The sequence below is a fragment of the Schistocerca piceifrons genome, chromosome 5, assembly GCF_021461385.2.
Source record: "Schistocerca piceifrons isolate TAMUIC-IGC-003096 chromosome 5, iqSchPice1.1, whole genome shotgun sequence".
NCBI lineage: Eukaryota > Metazoa > Arthropoda > Insecta > Orthoptera > Acrididae > Schistocerca > Schistocerca piceifrons.
In genome coordinates, this window is record NC_060142.1 from 554,360,730 (window position 1) to 554,386,871 (window position 26,142).

Here is a 26,142-nt window from a genome sequence, read left to right on the forward strand (position 1 = left end):
TACAAATGATTGAAGCGATTTCACAGCTCTACAATAACTTTATTATTTGAGATATTTTCACAATGCTTTGCACACACATACAAAAACTCAAAAAGTTTTTTTAGGCGTTCAAAAATGTTCGATATGTGCCCCTTTAGTGATTAGGCAGACATCAAGCCGATAATCAAGTTCCTCCCACACTCGGCGCAGCATGTCCCCATCAATGAGTTCGATAGCATCGTTGATGCGAGCTCGCAGTTCTGGCACGTTTCTTGGTAGAGGAGGTTTAAACACTGAATCTTTCACATAACCCCACAGAAAGAAATCGCATAGGGTTAAGTCGGGAGAGCGTGGAGGCCATGACATGAATTGCTGATCATGATCTCCACCACGACCGATCCATCGGTTTTCCGATCTCCTGTTCAAGAAATGCCGAACATCATGATGGAAGTGCGGTGGGGCACCATCCTGTTGAAAGATGAAGTCGGCGCTGTCGATCTCCAGTTGTGGCATGAGCCAATTTTCCAGCATGTCGAGATACACGTGTCCTGTAACGTTTTTTTCGCAGAAGAAAGAGGGGCCGTAAACTTTAAACCGTGAGATTGCACAAAACACGTTAACTTTTGGTGAATTGCGAATTTGCTGCGCGAATGCGTGAGGATTCTCTACCGCCCAGATTCGCACATTGTGTCTGTGCACTTCACCATTAAGAAAAAATGTTGCTTCATCACTGAAAACAAGTTTCGCACTGAACGCATCCTCTTCCATGAGCTGTTGCAACCACGCCGAAAATTCAAAGCGTTTGACTTTGTCATCGGGTGTCAGGGCTTGCAGCAATTGTAAACGGTAAGGCTTCTGCTTTAGCCTTTTCCGTAAGATTTTCCAAACCGTCGGCTGCAGTACGTTTAGCTCCCTGCTTGCTTTATTCGCCGACTTCCGCGGGCTACGCGTGAAACTTGCCCGCACGCGTTCAAGCGTTTCTTCGCTCACAGCAGGCCGACCCGTTGATTTCCCCTTACAGAGGCATCCAGAAGCTTTAAACTGCGCATACCATCGCCGAATGGAGTTATCAGTTGGTGGATCTTTGTTGAACTTCGTCCTGAAGTGTCGTTGCACTGTTATGACTGACTGATGTGAGTGCATTTCAAGCACGACATACGCCTTCTCGGCTCCTGTCGCCATTTTGTCTCACTGCGCTCTCGAGCGCTCTGGCGGCAGAAACCTGAAGTGCTAGTTTTTCTACGTATCTGTAGTGTGTCGTGACCATATGTCAATGAATGGAGCTACAGTGAATTTATGAAATCGCTTCAATCATTTGTAATAGCCCTGTATATGAATAAATTAGTTACTTTGTTTAAAAAGTGTGTGCGCAGTGGAGGAAGAAAAAAATTCCGGATCTGGCACGGTGATGACATTGGTATGAATCAGTTTTGTTTGCACACACTACGCAAAACAAAAATTACGTATCGAGTTTATCTGCCAATGTTTTCGTTAGTTCACATTTTTCAAGTACTTGTGTTGTATGGCTATCATTCCATTGAATAAACTGCTACACCGGGCCGCTGTAATTCTTTTTGTTTGTTTTTAAAAGCTCATTCACTGCAGAATTTCACAGTCAACAATGAGCGGCTGAATTCAAGCGGTGCTGTACTTCTTGCGAAGGTATTACATGCGAAAGACATCCGAAAACTGTAACCACAGCTGAAACTATCTAGAAAGCGTACAGTACGGTTATCGAAGACTTAAGATTAATAATTGTTCTGTGAATCATACGCCAGCACCAAATTGCGCATCACATTCAACTGTACTACATGTAACAAATACATGATGCGTGATGTGTATGGAAGCAACAGTGTGGTCGTAATTTCATATCGTCGAAAGCCATGGACATTTGTTTTTTGGATTAATGAAATGCAATGCATATCATTCTCACGAATAAACATAATCTGACATCATGAACGTACGGTGTAACTTCAGATCTTCTTCTTCTTCTTGCGTTACGACCTCTGTAGGACCACGGGTAGCCCCTTCGTGGACTGCATTTTCCTTTTCTTCTCCCAGATCCTCTTCATTCTTTCTCTTCTTCTCTCCGGCTCTTCTTCCGAAATCTTCAGTGTCCGTTTCTGCCGGCCGCGGTGGTCTAGCGGTTCTAGGCGCTCAGTCCGGAACCGCGGTACTGCTACGGTCGCAGGATCGAATCCTGCCTCGGGCATGGATGTGTGTGATGTCCTTAGGTTAGTTAGGTTTAACTAGTTCTAAGTTCTGGGGGACTGATGACCACAGATGTTAAGTCCCATAGTGCTCAGAGCCATTTGAACCATTTTTTTTTGTCCGTTTCTCCTGTCGGGTCCACTGGTGACACTCTAATCTTTTCCTGTATTCTTCTCTGTCATTGATCTCCGGCATATTGGTCGGTGTATATTTGTTCCTCCAATTTCCCTTTCCTTCGACCTTGATCCCCAGTTCCAACCAGTCCTTCCGAAGTTCAACAACCCACTTGGTTCCTGTCTTTCCCCTTGTCCTCCCTGTTGTTTCCCACACTCTCTTCGTCATTCTGTCCATACTCATCCGAACTACATGTCCAGCAAACCTTGCCCTATTGAGTCTGATTTCCCCGGATATTGTTCTCATGTTCCCGTACAATTCTTCCCTAGGCCTTCGCATCCATCTTTCTCCATCTCTTTTGGGACCTAATATTTTTCTCAGCATTTTTCTCTTTTCTCTCTCTAGGTGTTCTGCCCCATTTCTTCCTAGTGTCATCGTCTCAGCAGCATATAATACTGTATTCCTCACCGTTGTCTTGTAGTGGCTTAACTTTGCCTCTGTGGATATATTCTTTTTATTGTATATCTCTCTCGTCATGCAGAAGGCTGGCCTCATCATCTTTATCCTCTCTGTTATGCCCTCCTTACTCCTGTTCCTTCCTGTTGTAAATTCGCCCAGTGCCTTCCCGTGTTTTCCAGTCTGCCGTGGTATTTAATGTCTTTGTCTTGTTATAGGCGATCCTCGGTCCCACCTTTCTGGCTATCTTACTTAAGTTGTCGAGATGTGTCTTTGCGTCTTCTTCCGTCTCACTTACTATTGCTATGTCGTCTGCAAAGGCTAGGCAGTCCACTTGAGCCCTGTTGTCCCTTTTGTCCCCCGCATGGGTCTTTGGTATTCCCATTTCCTCGTTTATTGCTCTCTACTGCCTGAGCACTTCGTCCAGTGCTATATTGAACAACAATAGTGACAATCCATCTCCCTGTTTAACACCAGTTTTGATTTCAAATTCTTCTGACAGTGCTCCTCTGACTCTCACACTTGCTTTTGTGTCTGTCTGAATTTCTTCTATGAGTTCTTGTGTAGTTCCATCAAATCCTCTGTTCTTCAGGAACCTGAAAAGAGTCGGTCTGTCGATGGAATCATATGCCTTTGTGGTTTTTTGTTTTTTAAGGCCCTATGTTCTATCAGTTGCTTCAGGATAAATATCTGTTCTATACAACCTCTTCCCTTCCTGAATCCCGCTTGGTAGCCGCCAAAAGTACTTTCTACCTGTTCTTCTACTCTCTTGAGCAATAGTTTTGACAGCACCTTTTATCCGATCTCTACTAACGATATTCCTCTTTTGTCCCCCTTCTTATGTATTGTTACTACAATTGCACTCTTCCATCCTTCTGGCAACTGCTTTGTTCTCCAGATCTGGTGGATTATGTTGGTCATGTTGTCTATTCCTTTATTGCCTCCCCACTTTACCATCTCGGCTGCTATACCATCTTCTCCAGTTGCCTTATTATTCTTTAGATCGCTTATGGCATGTGCTACTTCATCCCTGGTTGGAGGGCGTGGCTCTCTCTCTTCTGTGTCAGTCCCCAGTTCCAGCTCGTCTTCAGGTAGTTCACAGTTCAGCAGGTCGTGAAGGTACTCTGCAAAAATCCGATAGTTCTCCTTTGCACTAGCAGCCAGCTCCCCTTTCTTATCTCTTATAAACATTTCTCTACCCTTGTATCCAAACAGACTCTTTTTGAATTTCCCGAAAAACTGTCTGATGTAGTATTTCCTGAAGTTGGTCTCAATCTCGTCCAGTTCCTGCTTTATCTTCTGTCTTCTGGTCCATCTTACTGTTCGGGCCGCTTCCTTTCTCGCTCCTAAGAAAACTTCCCATTTTTCGGGGTGCTTCTTGCTGTTCCACTCTCTCCAGGCTTTCCTGCGAGTCTCTACCGCTTCCTCACATTCCTTGTTCCACTACCAGTGCTTCCGTTACTTTCTTCCCTTCCTCATAGTTCAGCCTGTTTCGCCATATTTCGCTCCATGTCGTCCCATTCATTGAATGATTCAATTCCTTCCTCATATCTGGATCGATTGTGTCTTAATTTGTCTCTGTCTACCTTTATGTTTTCTGTTCTTCTATTCGTCTGTGGCAATCTGTTAATGTTTGGAATCCAAAGACACTTAACTTCTGTAAGATAGTGACCCGATTCTATTCTTGTGTTCTTCCTGACCTTCGTGTTCATGATCTCTTTAGCGTTTGTTCTTCTGATTGCTATGTGGTCAATTTGGAACTCCCCAAGGCGGGTGCATGGGTTTGCCGATGTCTTTTTCTTACACGGTTTGGCCCTGAAGTGTGCTGTCATCAATCTCATTTTGTGTTCTCGACACAGTTCAATTAGTCTTTCTCCATTTTTGTTTGTCGGTTCGTGTGCAGGGTACTCGCCCACTATTCCTTTATGTTGCATCTCTCTTCCAGTCTGTGCATTATAATCTCCTACGGGTATCTTTGCATGTCTATATGGTGTGTTTTTCAGTGTACCATCTAGCTCCTCCCAGAAAATATCCGCAACTATCTTGTCTTTCCTGTTCTTGTCATTTAGGTGCATGTCCATTTATTATTGGATACTTTTTGTTCCCTGCTTGAAATGTCAGTGTTGATATCCTTTCTGACCTGCTCTTCATTTCAGTTACGCCATCCTCGTATCTCTTGTTCACTATGGGCGCTGAACCAAAGCCTCTAGGTGCATGTCTTCCCTGTCCTGCTCTAACTCCTGGTTTCCCCTTCAGTATTATGAAGCCTTCTGACTCCACTGTATCTTCGTCAATGTATCTTGTTTCTTGCATCGCTAACATTCCAATGCTCCTCTCTTTCATCTCATCTATTACCTGTTTGAGTTTATCAGTCTTAATCATTGTCTCATGCGGAGCCAGACGGACCCAGGTTTTTTTACGAGGTTGTTGCTCCTCCCCCACCTCCTTCCCCATTATTTGCGAGATGGGCCCCTGGGCTTGGGACCAGCAATGACGGAGTTGTAATTTTAGATCTGCTGCAATTCTTCAGTTTTCCTAAAGTCGATCACGACAATGGGGTTCACGAACAAAGGGTGGATTGTTCTGGTAGACGAAGTAATATTTCACGAAATGGCCTATTCACCATGAACAACAGCCCAGTCTGTAGGCTTATGTGCCGCCACCATAATCGTTGACTTCAGACCTTCCAGAGGCTGCGGCATCTGATCCATGTCTCTCTTGTTCTTCGACCTTCCAATTTTTATTGCCAGTAAATCAGTGATCGAAAATTTCTGGTGCGTGAACGTTGCAATACCCCTTTCTAAAAAATGTATTTTCCTTATGTGTGCAGCAGCGTTTGTATCATTATAATTGTCTACGATTTTATATGTAAATGCTTGAGTAACAAAAGAAGGCGCAGCCTCCAAATTTTTTTGAGAACAGCTAGGGGAAGCCTTGGCTGTTCGCACTTGTGTTTCTGCTTTCAGCTATCGCAGTGCAAGCATCCTGCACTGTACCTGTAAATGATTTCATAATATACGCACTTATTTTGAGTTATTTATGTATTTCTTTCTTATTAATCAACCAGATGACATGTTTATATGAGTATTTATTGTATTACGAGTTCTAACTTACAACATTTCTAGCATAAAAGACGCATCACTTCGATGTGCACCGATACGCCACTGGCGTGATTTCATACTAACTTGTAATGTTCGCTTTTGAGGATTGCGTGGATGGAACCTGCAGTCAGTCAGAGAAGATGTCCGAGTTTTTCGTATCAATTATACGGCAAAGCGATTACCAGATCGCGTATCTGGAGCACTTTTAAAAAAATGTTGAGTCGGCTCACATCCTTCACTGCGCCGCTCCCAACACCAATATGGGAATACAATCATTCTGGTAAAAACATTCTGAAATATTTGAGCTGCCGGAGGTGGAAGCCAACTCCAAACTTGGAGTTATTTATGAAGTTGGACAACAAGGATTCACACATTCCACTAGTAAATTACAGCGAGGTTTTGACAACAGAACTGCGGAAGCGTTATATGTACTTCAGAGCTACGTTTAGTCTTGAGAACAGCCGATGTTTCGTTATAGCCGACTGATCCTTAAGACCGTGGTGTTTTGATGCTGCCTCTTCGTCTGTCGACTTTCTCAGACCAGCAGGCATCTGCCGCAGCCGCGGGATCTATCATTCGATTCGCCGCCCCCAGTATCACAGCTACCCTTTCAATTGTAGTCTCAAGTTGCGATTCTAGTGTGAAGTCTGAAATAACCTCGCGCGTACGAGGCAAGAGTTGTGATCCGGATCGTGAGTTACGAGTTGTCTGCTCCACTCTCTAAACAGAGATATTCAAATGGTAGAACCCCATCAGTGTCGTCGTGGACGCTAATAAATTCATAATTTCTATTGTCTTCCCGTCTCGTTAACATTTTGCGTTCAGTACCCAGTCGTTATAACGAGCTAAACGGTCACTATACGCTTGCTGAATCTAAGTCCAAAGTTGAAGGGCAGTACAGAGCCTGCACTAACACGCAGCATAGCTCAAAGTCATTAATAACCAACCAGGGGGCGTGGCAGAGAGGCCACGTGACTGCCTCTCGCGGCTGCCCTCAGACACACGCGTCTGAAATACGCTCTCCTCAGTTTTAGTTGTCTTCCAGGGCAAATGGCGCAAGCTATCAGCACCTACCTCTACTGAAACATGTGTCTGCCATTCTCTCCACTGTTAGACTTTCAGCCTGTGCTGCTTTGTCCGTGCCTTCCCTCACTTCATTGCCACACATGACTTCCTTTGGGTCTGTTGCGAGACAACTGGTGTTGCTGAAATAATTTAGTTATTGTACAAAAGGGTCACCAAGAGACTCTACTATCTAGAAAATATGAAAGGAATGCTTAAGTTTTGTGTGGTGTCTGGCAAATTAAAAGATCATTTACTAACAAAAATGTTGTATTTATTCCCATGATATCAACGCACATTTGAACACAGCACAAATCACTAAACGGGTAGAAATGTACTATAAGTTATTTGCATACAGTTAAGTTTTCGTGTCCATGGAGCATAATAATTAGTAGAAATCCTGGAGCTCCTGAGGCACGACCGCCTTGCCTCCTGATTACTTGGAGAGAGAACTATTCACTCCAGTTCCTGAGCAAACTCTACTTCATATCGCCTCTATCTGTCCAACTTTGAAATCGACCAACAGGGATCACTTTTTAGGCATCTTTCCATTGCACTATACGTAACATTAACTTACACCTTAATTATGTGGAATAATTTATACTGCAACAGTAACTTTTTACTAATATATTATTAGCACAATGCATTTCGGCATCATGCTGCCATCATCAGGTGCATTATACAGTTACTTATACATCAGCTGATAGGTTATGTACATTAGCTGTGTGTGCCAGTGGGGTTAAGAATCGAAAAATAAACCTGTATGGAAGGATAAATCTGTTACAGTGTGTACATTATCTGAATAGCATGATTAGGTAATATATTAATACGTTTACTTATATTGCATGAGTGCATGAGAATGATTGAGAGAGTATATGTGGGCCATACGTTAAAACTTAATGTGTCATTTTTCGTAAAACCTTGTACAAACACACCGTGGGAAAGTTATGGTGCAACGACGATTCATATGACATATGTCGATGTGTGCTTGCTGTTCTATAAAAGTAGCCAGAATGAAAGTTAGAGACGGAATAAGTTTAGTTATAAATTTGGAGAATAATCAGCCGATAGGTTATGTACATTAGCTGTGTGTGCCAGTGGGCTTAAGAATCGAAAAATAAACCAGTGTGGAAGGATAAATCTGTTACAGTGTGTACATTATGTGAATATCATGATTAGGTAATATATTAATACGTTTACTTCTATTTCTGTTGGTGATTTAATTTTCTGTCACACAGAGCACAGTAACAGCTAAATCACAACTTAGCATTTTCACAAACATCTGTTTACATCTTTCCCCAGAGTTTTAAAATCTAAGATAAACTACTTATAATTTCCAAGACTGTTAACATCTTTCCAGAGAGTTACAAGATCTAAGCTAAACTACTTACAGTTTCAAACACAGTAATATATACCTGTAGTGAAGATGAGGACATTTGTATAGATGTATTCGCAATATGGAGGATGTTACATGGATATTTAATGAAAACTATTCTGTCAATGAAACAAACAATTAATGCTGGAGAAGTTTTTGAAGAAGTTAACATTACTACTTTCAAGCTTATCATTTAATAATAGTTTTGCTTAGATCTTATAACTCTCTGGAAAGATGTTAACAGTCTTGGAAATTATAAGTAGTTTTTCTTAGATTTTAAAAATTTGGAAAGATGTAAAGATATGTTTGTGAAAATGCTAAGTTGTGATTTACCTGTTACTGTGCTCTGTGTGCCAGAAAATGAAATCGAGAACAGAAATGTAAGTAAACGTATTAATATATTACCTAATCATTCCATTCACTTAATGTACACACTGTAACAAATTTATCCTTCCACATAGTTTTATTTTTCGATCCTTAACCCCACTGGCACACACAGCTAATGTACGTAACTTATCGGCTGATGTATAAGTAACTGTATAATGCACCTGATGATAGCAGCATGCTGCCGAAATGCATTGTGCTAATAATATATTGGTAAAAAGTGACTGCTGCAGTACAAATTATTCCACATAATCTTATAATGCAGTCACAGACCTCAAAAAACATCCACATAACACGGATAAATTTAAAGTTAACCCTTAATACCCGCAACGTATGCCTCTTAATTATCGCTGTCTTAAGCTATCTGTTTTGTTAATTATTAAGTCATATCACTCACTGTACGTATAATTTCAACACATACAAACTCGTGAACTTCCCGCTAGGGCTGCGGGCAGCGTCCTACAACTGCCACATCTGAAGAAAAAGCACACGGGACGGGGCCTGTCTGTGCTCCCATTACACTCCCTTTCCACCAAGATCCACTAGTCATGTACGCTCCCTACTCTAAGCTCTGCCGTGTGTCCTATTACATAACACCCTTGTCGTGAAATATTCTGAATTCACCGGTTTCAGTGAGAATCCTTCTCTCCGTTCTATAGCTGATGTGAGCTACCTTGCTTATTACTGAACTTAGAAACTTCACATAAGGCCAGTCACATGAATACATGAATTAATAGGTTTTCTACTGCTTGCTGATCCCCCTTTTTTTTTAAATACTAATATCCGCCGACAGGCAGACAATGGCATATATATTCTATCCTGTGCAATCAGAATTTTCATTGTATCTAAAAATGTGAGAAACCAGTGTTGCGAACATAGTTCTAAGGCAAAGTTGACTACAAGCGCCACAGGTTAGGTTCCATTAAAAAACTTCGGCGTCTTCTTAATATAGACATACATATACTTGACCAAGATAATACATTTTACACGTTAAAGAATAATCCAAATGTATACCTGTAAGAGTATTTCTTATCAAACCAGTTTGCTTAACTAGAAGGCACGACCAATCAAGATTTGGAAGATGCAGCAGTGTAAGTCTGGACCTAACATAGGCTTAACAGAGGTGACAAAAGTCGTGGGATTCCCCCTAATTTCGTGTCGGACCTCCTTCTGCCAGGCGTTGTGCCGTAACTTCAAGTGGAGTGGACTCAATAAGTCCATAGAAGTGCCCTACATAAATACTGATCTATGTTGCCTTTATAGCCGTCCATAATTTCGTGTGTTGCCGGTAGAGAATATTGTGCACAAACTGACCCCTCGACTATGTCCCATAAATATTCGATGAGATTCATACTGGGAGATCTGGGTGGCCGAATCAGTCTCTCGAATCGTCCAGAATGTTCTTCGAACCAATCACGAACAACTGTTGCCTGGTGACATGGCGCTTTATCGTCCATAAAAACTGCATCGCTGTTTGGAAACATATAGTCCATGAACGGCTGCAGATTGCCTCGTAGCCAAACAAAACCGATTTCAGTCGGTGATCCATTCCGTTTGAGCAGAGGACTGAGTGATTCCTTGTATACACAGCCCACGCCATTGTGCAGCTATAACCAGCTTGCACAGTGCCTTCTTGACAACTTGGGCCCATGGCTTACAGGGGTCTGCACCACACTCGAACACTACCATCGGCTCTTACCAACTGAAATCGGGGCTCATCTGACGAGACCAAGATTTTCCAATCGTCTAGGATCTGCATCTACATCTACATTTAAGTGCTTGTCACAGGGTTCATCGAACCACAATCATACTATCTCCCTACCATTCCACTTCCGAACAGCGCGCGGGAAAAACGAACACCTAAACCTTTCTGTTCGAGCTCTGATTTCTCTTATTTTATTTTGATGATTATTCCTACCTATGTAGGTTGGGCTTAACAAAATATTTTCGCATTCGGAAGAGAAAGTTGGTGACTGAAATTTCGTAAATAGATCTCGCGGCGACGAAAAACGTCTTTGCTTTAATGACTTCCATCCCAACTCGCATATCATATCTGCCACACCCTCTCCTCTATTACGTGATAATACAAAACGAGCTGCCCTTTTTTGCACCCTTTCGATGTCCTCCGTCAATCCCACCTGGTAAGGATCCCACACCGCGCAAGCAATATTCTAACAGAGGACGAACGAGTGTAGTGTAAGCTGTCTCTTTAGTGGACTTGTTGCATCTTCTAAGTGTCCTGCCAATGAAACGCAACCTTTGGCTCGCCTTCCCCACAATATTATCTATGTGGTCTTTCCAACTGAAGTTGTTCGTAATTTTAACACCCAAGTACATAGTTGAATTGACAGCCGTGAGAATTATACTATTTATCGAGTAATCGAATTCCAACGCATTTCTTTTGGAACTCATGTGGATCACCTCACACTTTTCGTTATTTAGCATCAACTGCCACCTGCCACAACATACAGCAATCTTTTCTAAATAGCTTTGCAACTGATACTGGTCTTCAGATGACCTTACTAGACGGTAAATTACAGCATCATCTGCGAACAAACTGAGAGAACTGCTCAGATTCTCACCCAGGTCATTAATATAGATCAGGAACAGCAGAGGTCCCAGGACGATTCCCTGGGGAACACCTGATATCACTTCAGTTTACTCGATGATTTGCCGTCTATTACTACGAACTTCGACCTTCCTGACAGGAAATCACGAATCCAGTCGCACAACTGAGACGATACCCCATAGGTCCGCAGCTTGATTAGAAGTCGCTTGTGAGGAACGGTGTCAAAAGCTTTCCGGAAATCTAGAAATACGGAATCAACTTGAGATCCTCTGTCGATAGCAGCCATTAATTCGTGCGAATAAAGAGCTAGCTGCGTTGCACAAGAACGATGTTTTCTGAAACCATGCTGATTACGTATTAATAGACCGTTCCCTTTGAGGTGATTCATAATGTTTGAATACAGTATATGCTCCAAAACCCTACTGCAAACCGACGTCAATGATAGGCGTTAATCCATATTCTCACGAGCCCAGGACGGGCGCTGGGGGTGACGTCACATTGTTAGCAAATGAACTCGCGTCGGTCGTCTTCTGCCATAGCCCATTAACGCCTATCCTGATGGATATATTCGTCGTACGTTCTACATTGATTTCTGCGGCTATTTCACGCATTTTTGCTTGTCTTTTAGCACTAACAACTGTACGCACACGCCGCTGCTATCTGTCTTTAAGTGAAACCCGTCGGCCACTCCATTGTCCATGGTGAGAAGTAATACCTGAAATTTGATGTTCTCTGCACACTCTTACCACTGGATGTCACAATATTGAATTCCGTAATGATTTCCTAAATGGAACGTCCCATTCGCTAGCTCCAACTACCATTCCGCTTTCAAAGTCTGTGAATTCCCGTCGTGTGACAACAATCACGTCGGAAACCTTTTCATATGACTCATATGAGTGCAAACGACAGCTGCACCAACGCCCTTTTATGCCTTGTGTACGTGAACCTCTGGCATCTGTACATGCGCATATTGCTGCCTCATGACCTCTGACATATCACTGTATGATACATCAGTGTAAAAAATCTCCCTAATGAATATGTACAGTCAAACAACACGTGGAGACAGAGGGTATGAATCTTCGGATCCACTGAAATTTAACATTTCTTATGGATCCCTATAAAATTCTACCAAGCGTAGTGGATCAGTGAAAAGATTTTCCTAATAAAAGTGTACAGTCGAACAATAATTGAATACACAGGAAAGCAAAGTTCTGCATATCGTAGGCTTCGTAATCAAAAACAAAAAAGAAAGAAATATTAATGCAAACCCATTTTCCTCCCGTCCTTCATGCGTATGGAGGTAATATTCTTTATTACGACCACAAAATCGATGTTATGACATGAACGAACAGCAACGTATTGAATAATCATGAGGGAAAATGACATTTGTTCACGGACCTGCCGCTCTTGCTCTTGGTAATGTTTTTAGCTGTTTGCTACCTCGTATACCGTCTGTTTATCGTCCACATGGACACGTACACTTTTCTCTGCAATTTATTTTCTATGTCTATTCACTTTCGATATCACTTCGCATGTTTTATTGCGTCGTGGTCTGTGTAGTAGAGCGAAGTTTCGTGAGCGAGCTGTTGTGTTCAGGCTTGTGGTCGGCAGTTTGTTAGTGCAGCCGTCGTTTGAAGTGAAAGTTTGTATACAAGCGCTTGCACTCCGCTCCCATTGTGGCCACGGCGTGGCGACTGGTGTCACCGTGTTCAACTGAAGCGCAGCAGGACTCTTCCCTCCGGAGAGTCGGTGGTGGCCCGACAGGTGAGCCGTGACTGACATTTCTTCTGGGCTGTCGGCAACCCGTAGCCTATTCAGTTCATCTTTGGACTGTTATCCCCAGGTTTTTAGTCCCGTTGAATCGTACCTACTCCCTTTATAATTTCTGTCGTCTCGTTCCGCAATTTGAAAGACATCAGACAGAATCTGCATCACCACCGACGCTGGGGTTTGCACCGCTCAAAGCGAAGTACCAGTTTGCGGCATCGGGAGTTCGGTACACATCCGTATGAGTGTCCATCGTCTGCTTTCAAAAACAGCTGCAGATAGCGATTTCCACAAGTGCCTCGCTGACGTCCGGTGTGCTTACAGAGGTTCCCGTATCTCTTCGCATGTGACTCTCTGGTGACGACGCTGCTGTTCTCTCGCACCTATGTTTACGTGGCGTTAACAGTACAAGCTCTGTCAAAGGCGTGCCCTTGTAATCGTAACGTAATTTCTACACTACTTGACCGAGCACCGAGCCAGGTGGCGTAGTTGTTAGCACACTGTGTAACGAAGCAAGTTATTACGAGATGACACTCGTGGCAGTAAGTCACACAGCCGCTTGGTACGGTGGCTGCATGATGGCTTTGTCTTTTTCTCCGCTATGCTCATGGCACAGCTGACGCTGCCTGCCGTGAGAACTGGGTAGACTCCATAGAGTGACATTCTGTCGATCCGAAGATTAATACCCTCTACGAATCTAAATAATTCATATTAGTTTTTATCCGATTTTGTTCAAATTTGGTACACAGTCTTTTGTTATTAATGGAATAATGCTGTTAAAAATTTAAGATTTTTATTTATTATAGTGCCGGAGAAAGAGAAAACTCCTAAAACCGACGCTTGATTTTTAAAAAACAAGTCAGGAATGAATACAGATTGACTTTCATTGTCATGTGAAGCCAATACAAATTTATCAGTGCATAAAATCAATTAATTAGAATTTTCTTTTCTAAAACGTTAGTCAGTATGCATTACATAATACAAAAATCAGTCAAAATTATTATTCGATTCTATTTGTTGCATGAGTGCGTGAGAATGATTGAGAGAGTGTATGTGAGACATGCGTTTAAACTTAATGTGTAATTTTTCATAAAACCTTGTACAAATACACCATGGGAAAGTTATGGTGCAACCACGATTCAGGTGACGTACGTCGGTGTGTGCTTGCTGTTCTATAAAAGAAGCCAGAATGAAAGTTAGAGACGGAATAAGTTTATTTATCAATTTGGAGAATAATTCGTACTTCGCTTAATTTGATTAAACAATAAAATAGAAATGAAAGTATTAAGGACGTTAATTACTGTCGGATTATTGATTGCATAAGGCAAGTTTTGCAGCGAGAATGATCTGGAAGGAACATTCTGATTGGTCGTTTAGATCAACAGCCAATCAGAATTAAGCTGTTCCCGCGCGAGTATAGTGGAGTGGGCAGTGAGTGGAATAGTTAGAGACAGTCGCTTGCTAAACTGCCTACGGATAACACCCTGTTAGATTACTCTGAAAATGAAGAAATAGTGAGTTAATAACGGTTCGAATACCTCGTAACTGAAGCGACTGGCGTTACGAATATTTTAATGACAGTTTGGTGTTTCTAAACTAAATAGTTTGAGAGTTATGAGTGCGTGAACTTCCTGGTCGTAGTAACAATTTCGCGTGGCATGTTTCGTGCTGTGTACGGAATACTTCGGCGAGCACGTCTTTCGAAGAAGACCACTGAAATGACCGAATGTTTAACTCGCGTATAGTTGTGGGTCTGTGACTATTAGAACGTGAAAATTGGTCGGGTGGGACTTCCAAAAATTCTGAATGCTTTTCGAGTGAAACTATGTTGTAGAGAGAGTTAACTTTGAATCATATGGTATTGCCATAGCAAATACGGACTTGGTAGTCCTTTCATGGGTCTCCATATGAATAAAAAGCAGATTCAATCTAATTTTAATTGCATTCTGCAAGTAGACTCCGTCCTCCGAACGCCTGATTTTTAAAAATGAACAGGAACTTCCAACTCGAGTTACTCGGCCTCTGTGTGGTAGGTATTAGGTGGGGTTTCATCAACGCTGCTTTACAGTGCCCAGCACGTATCTGCTGCTACAGAGTGAAGGGTCGTCGGAAAGAAGTATATCGAGGTGGGTGGAGTTTCGATAAGCGAAAGAGCGAATGCAGACGACCGACCCCGCCCCACTACAACTGGACTCTCATTGCCAAGCGTTTGTTGGACAGCAGTGCACATTGTCCCGCTTAATTCTTTTCCATTTCCAGCCACTGATTCACACAAGATTAATAGATGTTGTAGTACGCTTTTGTTGGAACGTCGTTATAGAGATGTTAGAAGATTCAGGAGGTGAAAAGTGCAGGATAAAGCAGGGGTCGTCAACGTCAAAAGAGTGAGAAGTGCACTATTGCACCCTCAAATGAATGTAGTTCGTAAGCATGTTGAAACAGCAAAGAAAACAGCTTGCGTTGCACAGTATTTTTGTTTCAGTGATCTTACTCATTTTAGAGATACGCTGTTGTTGTTGTTGTTGTTTTTGTTGTTGTTGTTGTGTTCTTCAGACCAGAGACTGATATGATGCAGCTCTCTATGCTACTGTATCCTGTGCAAGGTCGTTCATCTCCGAGTAACTATTGCGATCAATATCCTTCTTAATCTGCTTAGTGTATTAATCCCTTGGTCTCCCTCTACTATTTTTACCCTCCAAGCTTCCCTCCAATACTAAATTAGTGTTCCTGTAATGCCTCAGAACGTGTCGTACCAACCAGTCCCTTCTTATAGTCATGTTGTACCACAAATTCCTCTTCTCCCCAATTCTATTCAGTACCTCCTCATTAGTTACATGATGTACCCATCTAATCTTCAGCATTCTTCTATAGCACCATATTTCGAAAGCTTGTATTCTCTTCTTGTCTAAACTATTTATCGTCCATGTTTCACTTCCATACGTGGCTACGCTCCGTACAAATTCTTGCAGAAAAGACTTCCTGACACTTTATACTCATGTTAACAAATTTCTTTTCTTGAGAAACGCTTTCCTTGCCATTTCCAGTCTACATTTTATAAACATAAAAAAAAAGTTTTGCATCACCCCTCTTGTCAGAACTCCTGAAGATAGATGTTGACTATGGATATTGTATCACAGCCACCGTACCTTTGACTGTTCAGAGATGTCACGAAACCCGCCAAAAGATGTAAACAACCATGCATGAGCAGCGTTTATTAGACGGAGAGGGTCCGACAGTTCCAGTCATTCCACCAGGAGGGAGGTACACGACTTATGTTGTCTGCAGTTCAACCAAGCCTAGCCGGTCAGTACTGCGGTTTGATCACGTGCGCATTGTTACTTTGCGCCAGGACGGGATCTCAACAAGGGAAGTGTGCAGGCGTCTCGGAGTGAACCAAAGCGATGTTCGGACATGGAGGAGATACAGATGGACAGGAACTGTCGATGACATGCCTCTCTCAGACCGCCCAAGGGCTGCTGTGGATAACCGCTACCTACGGGTTATGGCTCGGAGGAACCTGACAGCAAGACCACCATGTTGAATAATATTTTTCGTGCAACCAGAAGACTTCGTGTTACGACTCAAACTGTGCACAATATGCTGCATGATGCGCAACTTCACTCCCGACGTCCATGGCGAGGTCCATCTTTGCAACCACGACACCATGCAGCGTAGTACAGATGGGGCCAACAACACGCCGAATGGACCGCTAGGATTGGCATCACGTTCTCTTCACCGATGAGTGTCGCATATGCCTTCAACCAGACAATCGTCGGAGACGTGTTTAGAGACAGTCCGATTAGGTTGAACACCTTAGACACACTGTCCAGCGAGAGCAGCAAGGTAGGGGTTCCCTGCCCTTTTGCGGTGGCATTATGTGGAACAGACGTACGCCGCTATTGGTCACGGAAGGCGTCGTAACGGCAGTACGATATGTGAATGTCATCTTCCGACAGATAGTGCAACCATATCGGCAGCCCTCAATGCAAGAGGACGTGCTGCTGGGTATCAGAGGTACCGGTGTGTATAGAAATCTGGACCACCACCTCTAAAGGTCTCGCTGTTTGGTGATACAACATGCAGTGTGTGGTTTTCATGAGCAATAAGAAGGGCTGAACTGATGTTTATGTTGATCCCCTTTCCAATATTCTGTACAGGTTCCGGAACTCTAGGAACCGAGGTGATAGAAAACTTTCTTTGATGTGTGTATATTCTCCCACTTCGACCATCATCAGTATTTTGCTGCTCAAACAGCAGAACTCATCTACTACTTTATGTGTCTCACTTCCTAATATAATTCCCTCACCATCATCTGATTTATTTCGACTACATTCCATTATCCTCGTTTTGTTCTTGTTGATGTTCATCCTGTATCCTCCTTTCAAGACACTGTCCATTCCATTCAATTACTCTTTCAGGTCATTTGCTGTCTCTGTCAGAATTAAAATGTCATCGGCAAACCTCAGTTTCTATTTCTTCTCGTCGGGTTTTAATTCCCATGAGTTTTTCTTTCGTTTCGTTTACTGCTTGCTCAATATACAGATTGAACAACATCGGGTATAGGCTACAACCCTGTCTCACTCCCTTCCCAACCACTGATTCCCTTTCATGATCCTCTACTGCTATAACTGCCATCTGGTTTCTGTAAAATTTGTAAATGTCCTTGGGCTCCACGTACTCTGTGTATGCTGTATATGAATAAAACATAAGCAGGTCATCCTTTGATACATTTCCATTCCAGTAGCGCATTATTAAAAATACGGTGGGTTACAGCATTCCATCAGAACTGCAAGAGAATTGGCGATTTATGTTTGTCCGAATTGTTGACCATTTATGATTTGCAGAAGCTTCATCAGTTATGAGAAACGGCTACGTTTCTCTTGTTGACAGGTTTAATTTTGCTTTTTTTGCCAAAACACAGAACAAATATCAGAAAATTTCCTTGCGATAGCTATTGCGGCACAGTCTTCAAACAGTTTCTTATTAAACAATCAATTAGGGAGCAGTAACTTACAGAAAACCTCATTATGTCGGTTTGCTAGCGTATAGCCCGCATCTCGTGGTCGTGCGGTAGCGTTCTCGCTTCCGACGCCCGGGTTCCCGGGTTCGATTCCCGGCGGGGTCAGGGATTTTCTCTGCCTCGTGATGGCTGGGTGTTGTGTGCTGTCCTTAGGTTAGTTAGGTTTAAGTAGTTCTAAGTTCTAGGGGACTGATAACCATAGGTGTTAAGTCCCATAGTGCTCAGAGCCAATTGAACCAATTGCTAGCGTATACAATATTTCGCGTTTATTTTCATACGAGCAAATCCTCTTTTCGATAGCTGTCGAAGGCTCTTCAAAAATTACAGTACTGGATTTCAAAAATAAAATAAAAACTACGACTTCTGCTATATCGCTGTAGATAAGAACATTCCGGATGTTAACTATATAGCAAAATATTCTCATCTTTGTGTGGTATCACTTACCAAAACCTTGTATCGATATCTCGAACAGTTTACGACATTGTTACGAATGTTTCGTTATCGAGCGTGTGCCTTCGGAGATGTGCGTGCTACATGACTTCCATTTATCGAGATTGGATATGGCTAGAAACCTCCTTCCAGGTCTAAAGAAAAATTAAATATTCAGAATGAGACCACTTGCCCGCGAAAGACAAAGGTCCCGAGTTCGAGTCTCGGTCCGGCGCACAGTTTTAATCTGCCAGGAAGTTTCAAAATTAAATATCTTGTCTAAATTTTCTTTCTTTCTGTGCGCACCTTCAGAGTCGGCAATCCCACTTACTAATTAATGTCCTATGGGATTAAGGTTACAATAAACTTAAAACCGCAGCCCACAGATTTCTGTTTACGTAGAATCCCGTTCCTACTATTATGAAAATTTACTAGATCCTGACATCTAGCGATTTACCTAACAATAATAACAGAAACACCATACTCTTGCGCTACGTCACTCTCCTCTGTTCGCCTTTCTAATTAAAGTTGTTTGGAACTTAACCCATCCATCCTCATTGGGTCTTGGTTCTGCAAACATTTTCCCTGCATATTTATGTCTACCCAATCCAATAATAAACTTGAAGGTCTCTGATATAGTACAACTTCAACTTCCATTCTTGACTCGCCCAAAAAATCAAACTATCGAATACTTCATAACAACTTCTATCTTACCAACCAGTCCGCTTCAGCCTGGCCACTACACATTACTACACTACTGGCCATTTAAATTTCTGCACCACGAAGATGACGTTCTACAGACGCGAAAATTAACCGACAGGCAGAAGATGCTGTGGTATGCAAATGATTAGCTTTTCAGGGCATTCACATAAGTTTGGCGCCGGTGGCGACACCTGCAACGTGCTAACATGAGGAAAGTTTCCAACCGATTTCTCATACACAAACAGCAGTTGGCTGGCGCTGCCTGGTCAAATGTTATTGTGATGCCTCGTGTAAGGAGGAGAAATGCGTACCACCACGTTTCCGACTTTGATAGAAGTCGGATTGTAGCCTATCGCGATTGCGGTTTATCGTATTGAGACATTGCTGCTCGCGTTGGTCGAGATCCAGTGACAGTTAGCAGAATATGGAATCGGTGGGTTCAGGAGGGTAGTACGGAACGCCGTGATGGATCCCAACTGTCTCGTATCACTAGCAGTCGAGATGACAGGCATCTTATCCGCATGGCTGTAACGGATCGTGCAGCCACGTCTCGATCCGTGAGTCAACAGATGGGGACGTTTGTAAGACAACAACCATCTGCACGAACACTTCGACGACGTTCGCAGGAGCATGAACTATCAGCTCGGAGACCATGGCTGCGGTTACCCTTCACGCTGCATTACAGACAGTGGCGCCTGCGATGGTGTACTCAACGACGTACCTGGGTGCACGAATGACAAAATGTCGTTTTTTCGGATGAATCCAGGTTATTTTTATAGCATCATGATGATCACATCCGTGTTTGGCGACATCGTAGTGAACGCACATTGGAAGCGTGTTTTCGTCATCGCCATACTGGCGTATCACTTGGCGTGATGGTATGGGGGGCCATTGGTTACAAGTCTCGGTCACCTCCTGTTCTCATTGACAGCGCTTTGAACAGTGGACGCGACATTTCAGATGTGTTACGACCCGTTGCTTTACCCGTCATTCGATCCCTGCGAAACCCTACATTTCAGCAGGATAATGCACGACCGCATGTTGCAGGTCCTGTACGGGCCTTTCTGAATACAGAAAATGTTCGCCTGCTGCCCTGGCCAGCACATTCTCCAGAGCTCTCACCAATTGAAAACGTCAATGGTGGCCGAGAAACTGGCTCGTCACAATACGCCAGTCACTACTCTTGATGAACTGCGGTATCGTGTTGAAGCTGCATGGGCAGCTGTACCTGTACACGCCATCCAAGCTCTATTTGACTCAATGCCTAGGCGTATCAAGGCAGCTATTACGGCCAGAGGTGGTTGTTCTGGGTACTGATTTCTCAGGATCTATGCACCCAAATTGTGTGAAAATGTAATCAAATGTCAGTTCTAGTATAATATATTTGTCCAATGAATACCTGTTTATCATCTGCATTTCTTCTTGGTATACCAATTTTAATGGCCAGTAGTGCATTTACTGTGACCTCATCATTCCCCGTTTTCAAATGTGTCTTTATAATCTTATTTTGCATATGAAACTTTTCACGAAATATCGGCACACTGCTTACGTAAATAATTAAAACAACTTTAAAATATACTGCAAAGTTTTAATCATTCGACTGCAATGCACTTGAATTAGTGGCAGCCACTGCATCGGGGAGAACTCCTGTCGTCGGAAATGGAAAATTCGTTGTGTCACGGAACTGGAAATTTCTCATACCCTACATTCGTTATCGATGTGGCGAGCGAGAATATCTCAGCATTAAGACGGTTATGTAGAAAAAGTGGACAGTGTTAAATGGTGACGTGTTTGAGTTACACACTCATTTTCTTAGCTTCAACAAAAATCTGTCACGGTAAGGTACCGCATCATATCCTAGAGATCACATTTCTCTTGACCGATCAGAGTACATCTGAGACGTGAATTGTAACATAATGATCCAAGTCCATCACGTTTTGTGAGTGGCCTATTGTGATCTGCAGATTCATGTTTAGATTGATTCTAGACGATAACAACACCTGACAATACTACAGTGAGTTACTTTCGTACATTTCAAGAAAAATATAATATTTGTGTGAAATGGCATACGAGATAGTGCGTAATGTCACTATATCGTTTCATATGGAAGTGATGTGCATTTACCGTTTTGAAGAGAAGTATTGCAGCCAGCTGAGGAACAGGACTATAGATAATGTTTTAAAGGAGATGTTAACTTTTCATGTTACAAAGCTAGACTCCTGCCAAATAAACGATACATTTCAAATAGACCACCACGCATCAAATGAAGGTGAAAGGGGACCACTGAAGGATGCCCGTCATTGACATCCATGCAAGGCACAGGCAGCAAGAAAGAGCCTCAGAAATGCAAAGAATGATGTTACTCCGCAAGCATTTCTTTTACGTAGTATGTTGCAGGAGTGACTTACCTAAATGAGATCGGACGAAACAGGACGACGGATTATTCGCTGTTGACATAGGAAATTAAGTAATACTACAAGGGGTATTGTAACATTATCCTACAGTCGACGGCGACAAAACAGGAATTTTAAAATGGCAATGGTAAATTAGGATCTCTTAGGTGACGACAAGTTTGGCTTTAGGAAAGGTAAAGGCACGAGAGAGGCATTTCTGATGTTGCGGTAGATGATGGAAGCAAGACTGAAGTAAAATCGAGACACGTTCATAGAATTTGCCTACCTGGTAAAAGCTTTCGACAATGTAAAATATGTTCAGAATCCTAAGAAAAATAGAGGTAAGCTACAGGAGTATACAATATGGACAAGAATCAAGGAGGAACAATGAGAGTGGAAGACCATGACCGAAGTACACAGATTGAAAAGGACATAAGACAGGGATGTAGTCTTTCGTCCCTATTGTACAATTTATATGTCGAAGAAGCAATGACTAAAACAAAAGAAAGGTTCATGAGTGGGGTAAAATTCAGGGCGAGAAAGTATCAGTGTTAAGGTAAGATGATGATGTTGCTGTCATTGATGGAAGTGATGAACTACAGAACCTGTTGAATGGAATGAACAGCCTACTAAATGCAGAATATGGATTGAAAGTAAATGGAAGAAAGGGGAAGGTTACAAGAAGTGGTAGAAATGAGAACAGCGAGAAACTGAATATCAGGATTGATAGTCACGAAGTAGACAAATTTGAGGAATTCTAGTACTTAGGCATCAAAATAACCAATGACGGACGGAGGAAGAACGATATCAAAAGCAGACTAGGATTGCAAAAAAGGGCATTCCTGGCCAAGAGAAGTCTACTTGTCTCAAACGTAGGCCTTAGTTTGAGGAAGAAATTTCTGAGAATATACGGTTGGAACATAGCATTTTATGGCAGTGAGACGTAGACTGTGGGAAAAACAAATTAGAAGAGAATAGTGGCGTTTGACATGTGATGCTACAGAAGAACGTTGAAAATTAGGCGGATTGATAAGATGAGGAACGAAGATCGAAGATTCACTGAGGAGAGGAATGGTAAATACTACCAAGAAGAAGGAAGAGGCTGATACGTTATCTGTTAAGACATCACGGAACTATATCCATGGTACTGGAGGAAACTGTAAAGGTTAAACTATGAGGAGGAAAGGGGAGATTGGGATACATCCGGAAAAATAATTGAGGACGCAGGTCGTTGCACGGGCTACCCCGAAACGCAAAAAAAAAAAAAACAAACCGGGCTTTGTTTGCCAGCACACGATCAGGATTATTTATTAGAATTTTCATTTTTCACAGGAGGAGGAGTTAGCGGACGATGTCGCAGTGGCACATGCGAGTAAATAGTGGTGACTGCGTGTTTTTCGAAATTTATATGCATAAATGTACGTATTAATGTTTCTTATACATTAAAAAGCTACAGTATGATTTTCTTTGGGGTGAAGAATGGCCTGAAGGCTTCGTTAAGCCACTGTGGCTCCACTTGTCTTGCACGGGTAAAGAAAACGCACTTCCCTTTCTTCTGTACTTTTCTTATACGTTTAGAACGTAATGATTGTTTTTCTTATATTACAGAGTAGGAGTGACGAGGTAGCTGAAAAAAAACCAGGGCTTTGTTTGCCAGCACACGATCAGGATTATTTATTAGAAATTTCATTTTTCAGAGGAGGAGGAGTTGGGGAACGAAGTTGCAGTGGCACATGCGAGTAAATAGTGGTGACTGCGTGTTTTTCGAAATTTATGTGCATAAATGTACGTATTAATGATTCTTATATATAAAAAAGCTACAGTATGATTTTCTTTGGGGTGAAGAATGGCCTGAAGGCTTCGTTAAGCCACTGTGGCTCCACTTGTCTTGCACGGGTAAAGAAAACGCACTTCTCTTTCTTCTGTACCTTTCTTATACGTTTAGGACGTAATGATTGTTTTTCTTATATTACAGAGTAGGAGTGACGAGGTAGCTGAAAAAAAAACCAGGGCTTTGTTTGCCAGCACACGATCAGGATTATTTATTAGAAATTTCATTTTTTAGAGGAGGAGGAGTTGGGGGACGATGTTGCAGTGGCACATGCGAGTAAATAGTGGTGACTGCGTGTTTTTCGAAATTTATATGCATAAATGTACGTATTAAAGTTTCTTATTTATTAAAAAGCTACAGTATGATTTTCTTTGGGGTGAAGAATGGCCTGAAGGCTTCGTTAAGCCACTGTGGCTCCACTTGTCTTGCACGGGTAAAGAAAACCCACTTCCCTTTCTTCTGTACTTTTCTTATACGTTTAGGACGTAATGATTGTTTTTCTTATATTACAGAGTAGGAGTGACGAGGTAGCTGAAAAAAAAATAAAACAGGGCTTTGTTTGCCAGCTCACGATCAGGATTATTTATTAGAAATTTCATTTTTCAGAGGAGGAGGAGTTGAGGGACGATGTCGCAGTGGCACATGCGACTAAATAGTGGTGACTGCGTGTTTTTCGAAATTTATATGCATAAATGTACGTATTAATGATTCTTATATATTAAAAAGCTACAGTATGATTTTCTTTGGGGTGAAGAATGGCCTGAAGGCTTCGTTAAGCCACTGTGGCTCCACTTGTCTTGCACGGGTAAAGAAAAAGCACTTCTTTTTCTTCTGTACTTTTCTTATACGTTTAGGACGTAATGATTGTTTTTCTTATATTACAGAGTAGGAGTGACGAGGTACATGAAAAAAAAAACGGGGCTTTGTTTGCCAGCACACGATCAGGATTATGCATTAGAAATTTCATTTTTCAGAGGAGGAGGAGATGGCGGAAGATGTCGCAGTGGCACATGCGAGTAAATAGTGGTGACTGCGTGTTTTTCGAAATTTATATGCATAAATGTACGTATTAATGTTTCTAATATATTAAAAAGCTACAGTATGATTTTCTTTGGGGTGAGGAATGGCTTGAAGGCTTCGTTAAGCCACTGTGGCTCCACTTGTCTTGCACGGGTAAAGAAAAAGCACTTCTTTTTCTTCTGTACTTTTCTTATACGTTTAGGACGTAATGATTGTTTTTCTTATATTACAGAGTAGGAGTGACGAGGTAGCTGAAAAAAAAATAAAAACAGGGCTTTGTTTGCCAGCACACGATCAGGATTATTTATTAGAAATTTCATTTTTCAGAGGAGGAGGAGTTGGGGGACGATGTCGCAGTGGCACATGCAAGTAAATAGTGGTGACTGCGTGCTTCTCGAAATTTATATGCATAAATGTACGTATTAATAATTCTTATATATTAAAAAGCTACAGTATGATTTTCTTTGGGGTGAAGAATGGCCTGAAAGCTTCGTTAAGCCACTGTGGCTCCACTTGTCTTGCACGGGTAAAGAAAAAGCACTTCTTTTTCTTCTGTACTTTTCTTATACGTTTAGGACGTAATGATTGTTTTTCTTATATTACAGAGTAGGAGTGACGAGGTAGCTGGAAAAAAAACAGGGCTTTGTTTGCCAGCACACGATCAGGATTATTTATTAGAGATTTCATTTTTCAAAAAAATGGTTCAAATGGCTCTGAGCACTATGGGGCTCAACTGCCGAGGTCATTAGTCCCCTAGAACTTAGAACTAGTTAAACCTAACTAACCTAAGGACATCACAAACGTCCATGCCCGAGGCGGGATTCGAACCTGCGACCGTAGCGGTCTTGCGGTTCCAGACTGCAGCGCCTTTAACCGCACGGCCACTTCGGCCGGCTTCATTTTTCAGAGGAGGAGGAGTTGGCGGACGATGTCGTAGTGGCACATGCGAGTAAATAGTGGTGACTGCGTGTTTTTCGAAATTTATATGCATAAATGTACGTATTAATGTTTCTTATATATTAAAAAGCTACAGTATGGTTTTCTTTGGGGTGAAGAATGGCCTGAAGGCTTCGTTAAGCCACTGTGGCTCCACTTGTCTTGCACGGGTAAAGAAGAAGCACTTCTTTTTCCTCTGTACTTTTCTTATACGTTTAGGACGTAATGATTGTTTTTCTTATATTACAGAGTAGGAGTGACGAGGTAGCTGGAAAAAAAAAACAGGGCTTTGTTTGCCAGCACACGATCAGGATTATTTATTAGAAATTTCATTTTTCAGAGGAGGAGGAGTTGGCGGACGATATCGCAGTGGCACATGCGAGTAAATAGTGGTGATTGCGTGTTTTTCGAAATTTATGTGCATAAATGTACGTATTAATGTTTCTTATATTTTAAAAAGCTACAGTATGATATTCTTTGGGGTGAAGAATGGCCTGAAGGCTTCGTTAAGCCACTGTGGCTCCACTTGTCTTGCACGGGTAAAGAAAAAGCACTTCTTTTTCTTCTGTACTTTTCTTATACGTTTAGGATGTAATGATTGTTTTTCTTATATTACAGAGTAGGAGTGACGAGGTAGCTGAAAAAAAAACCAGGGCTTTGTTTGCCAGCACACGATCAGGATTATTTATTAGAAATTTCATTTTTCAGAGGAGGGGGAGTTGGCGGAAGATGTCGCAGTGGCACATGCGAGTAAATAGTGGTGACTGCGTGTTTTTCGAAATTTATGTGCATA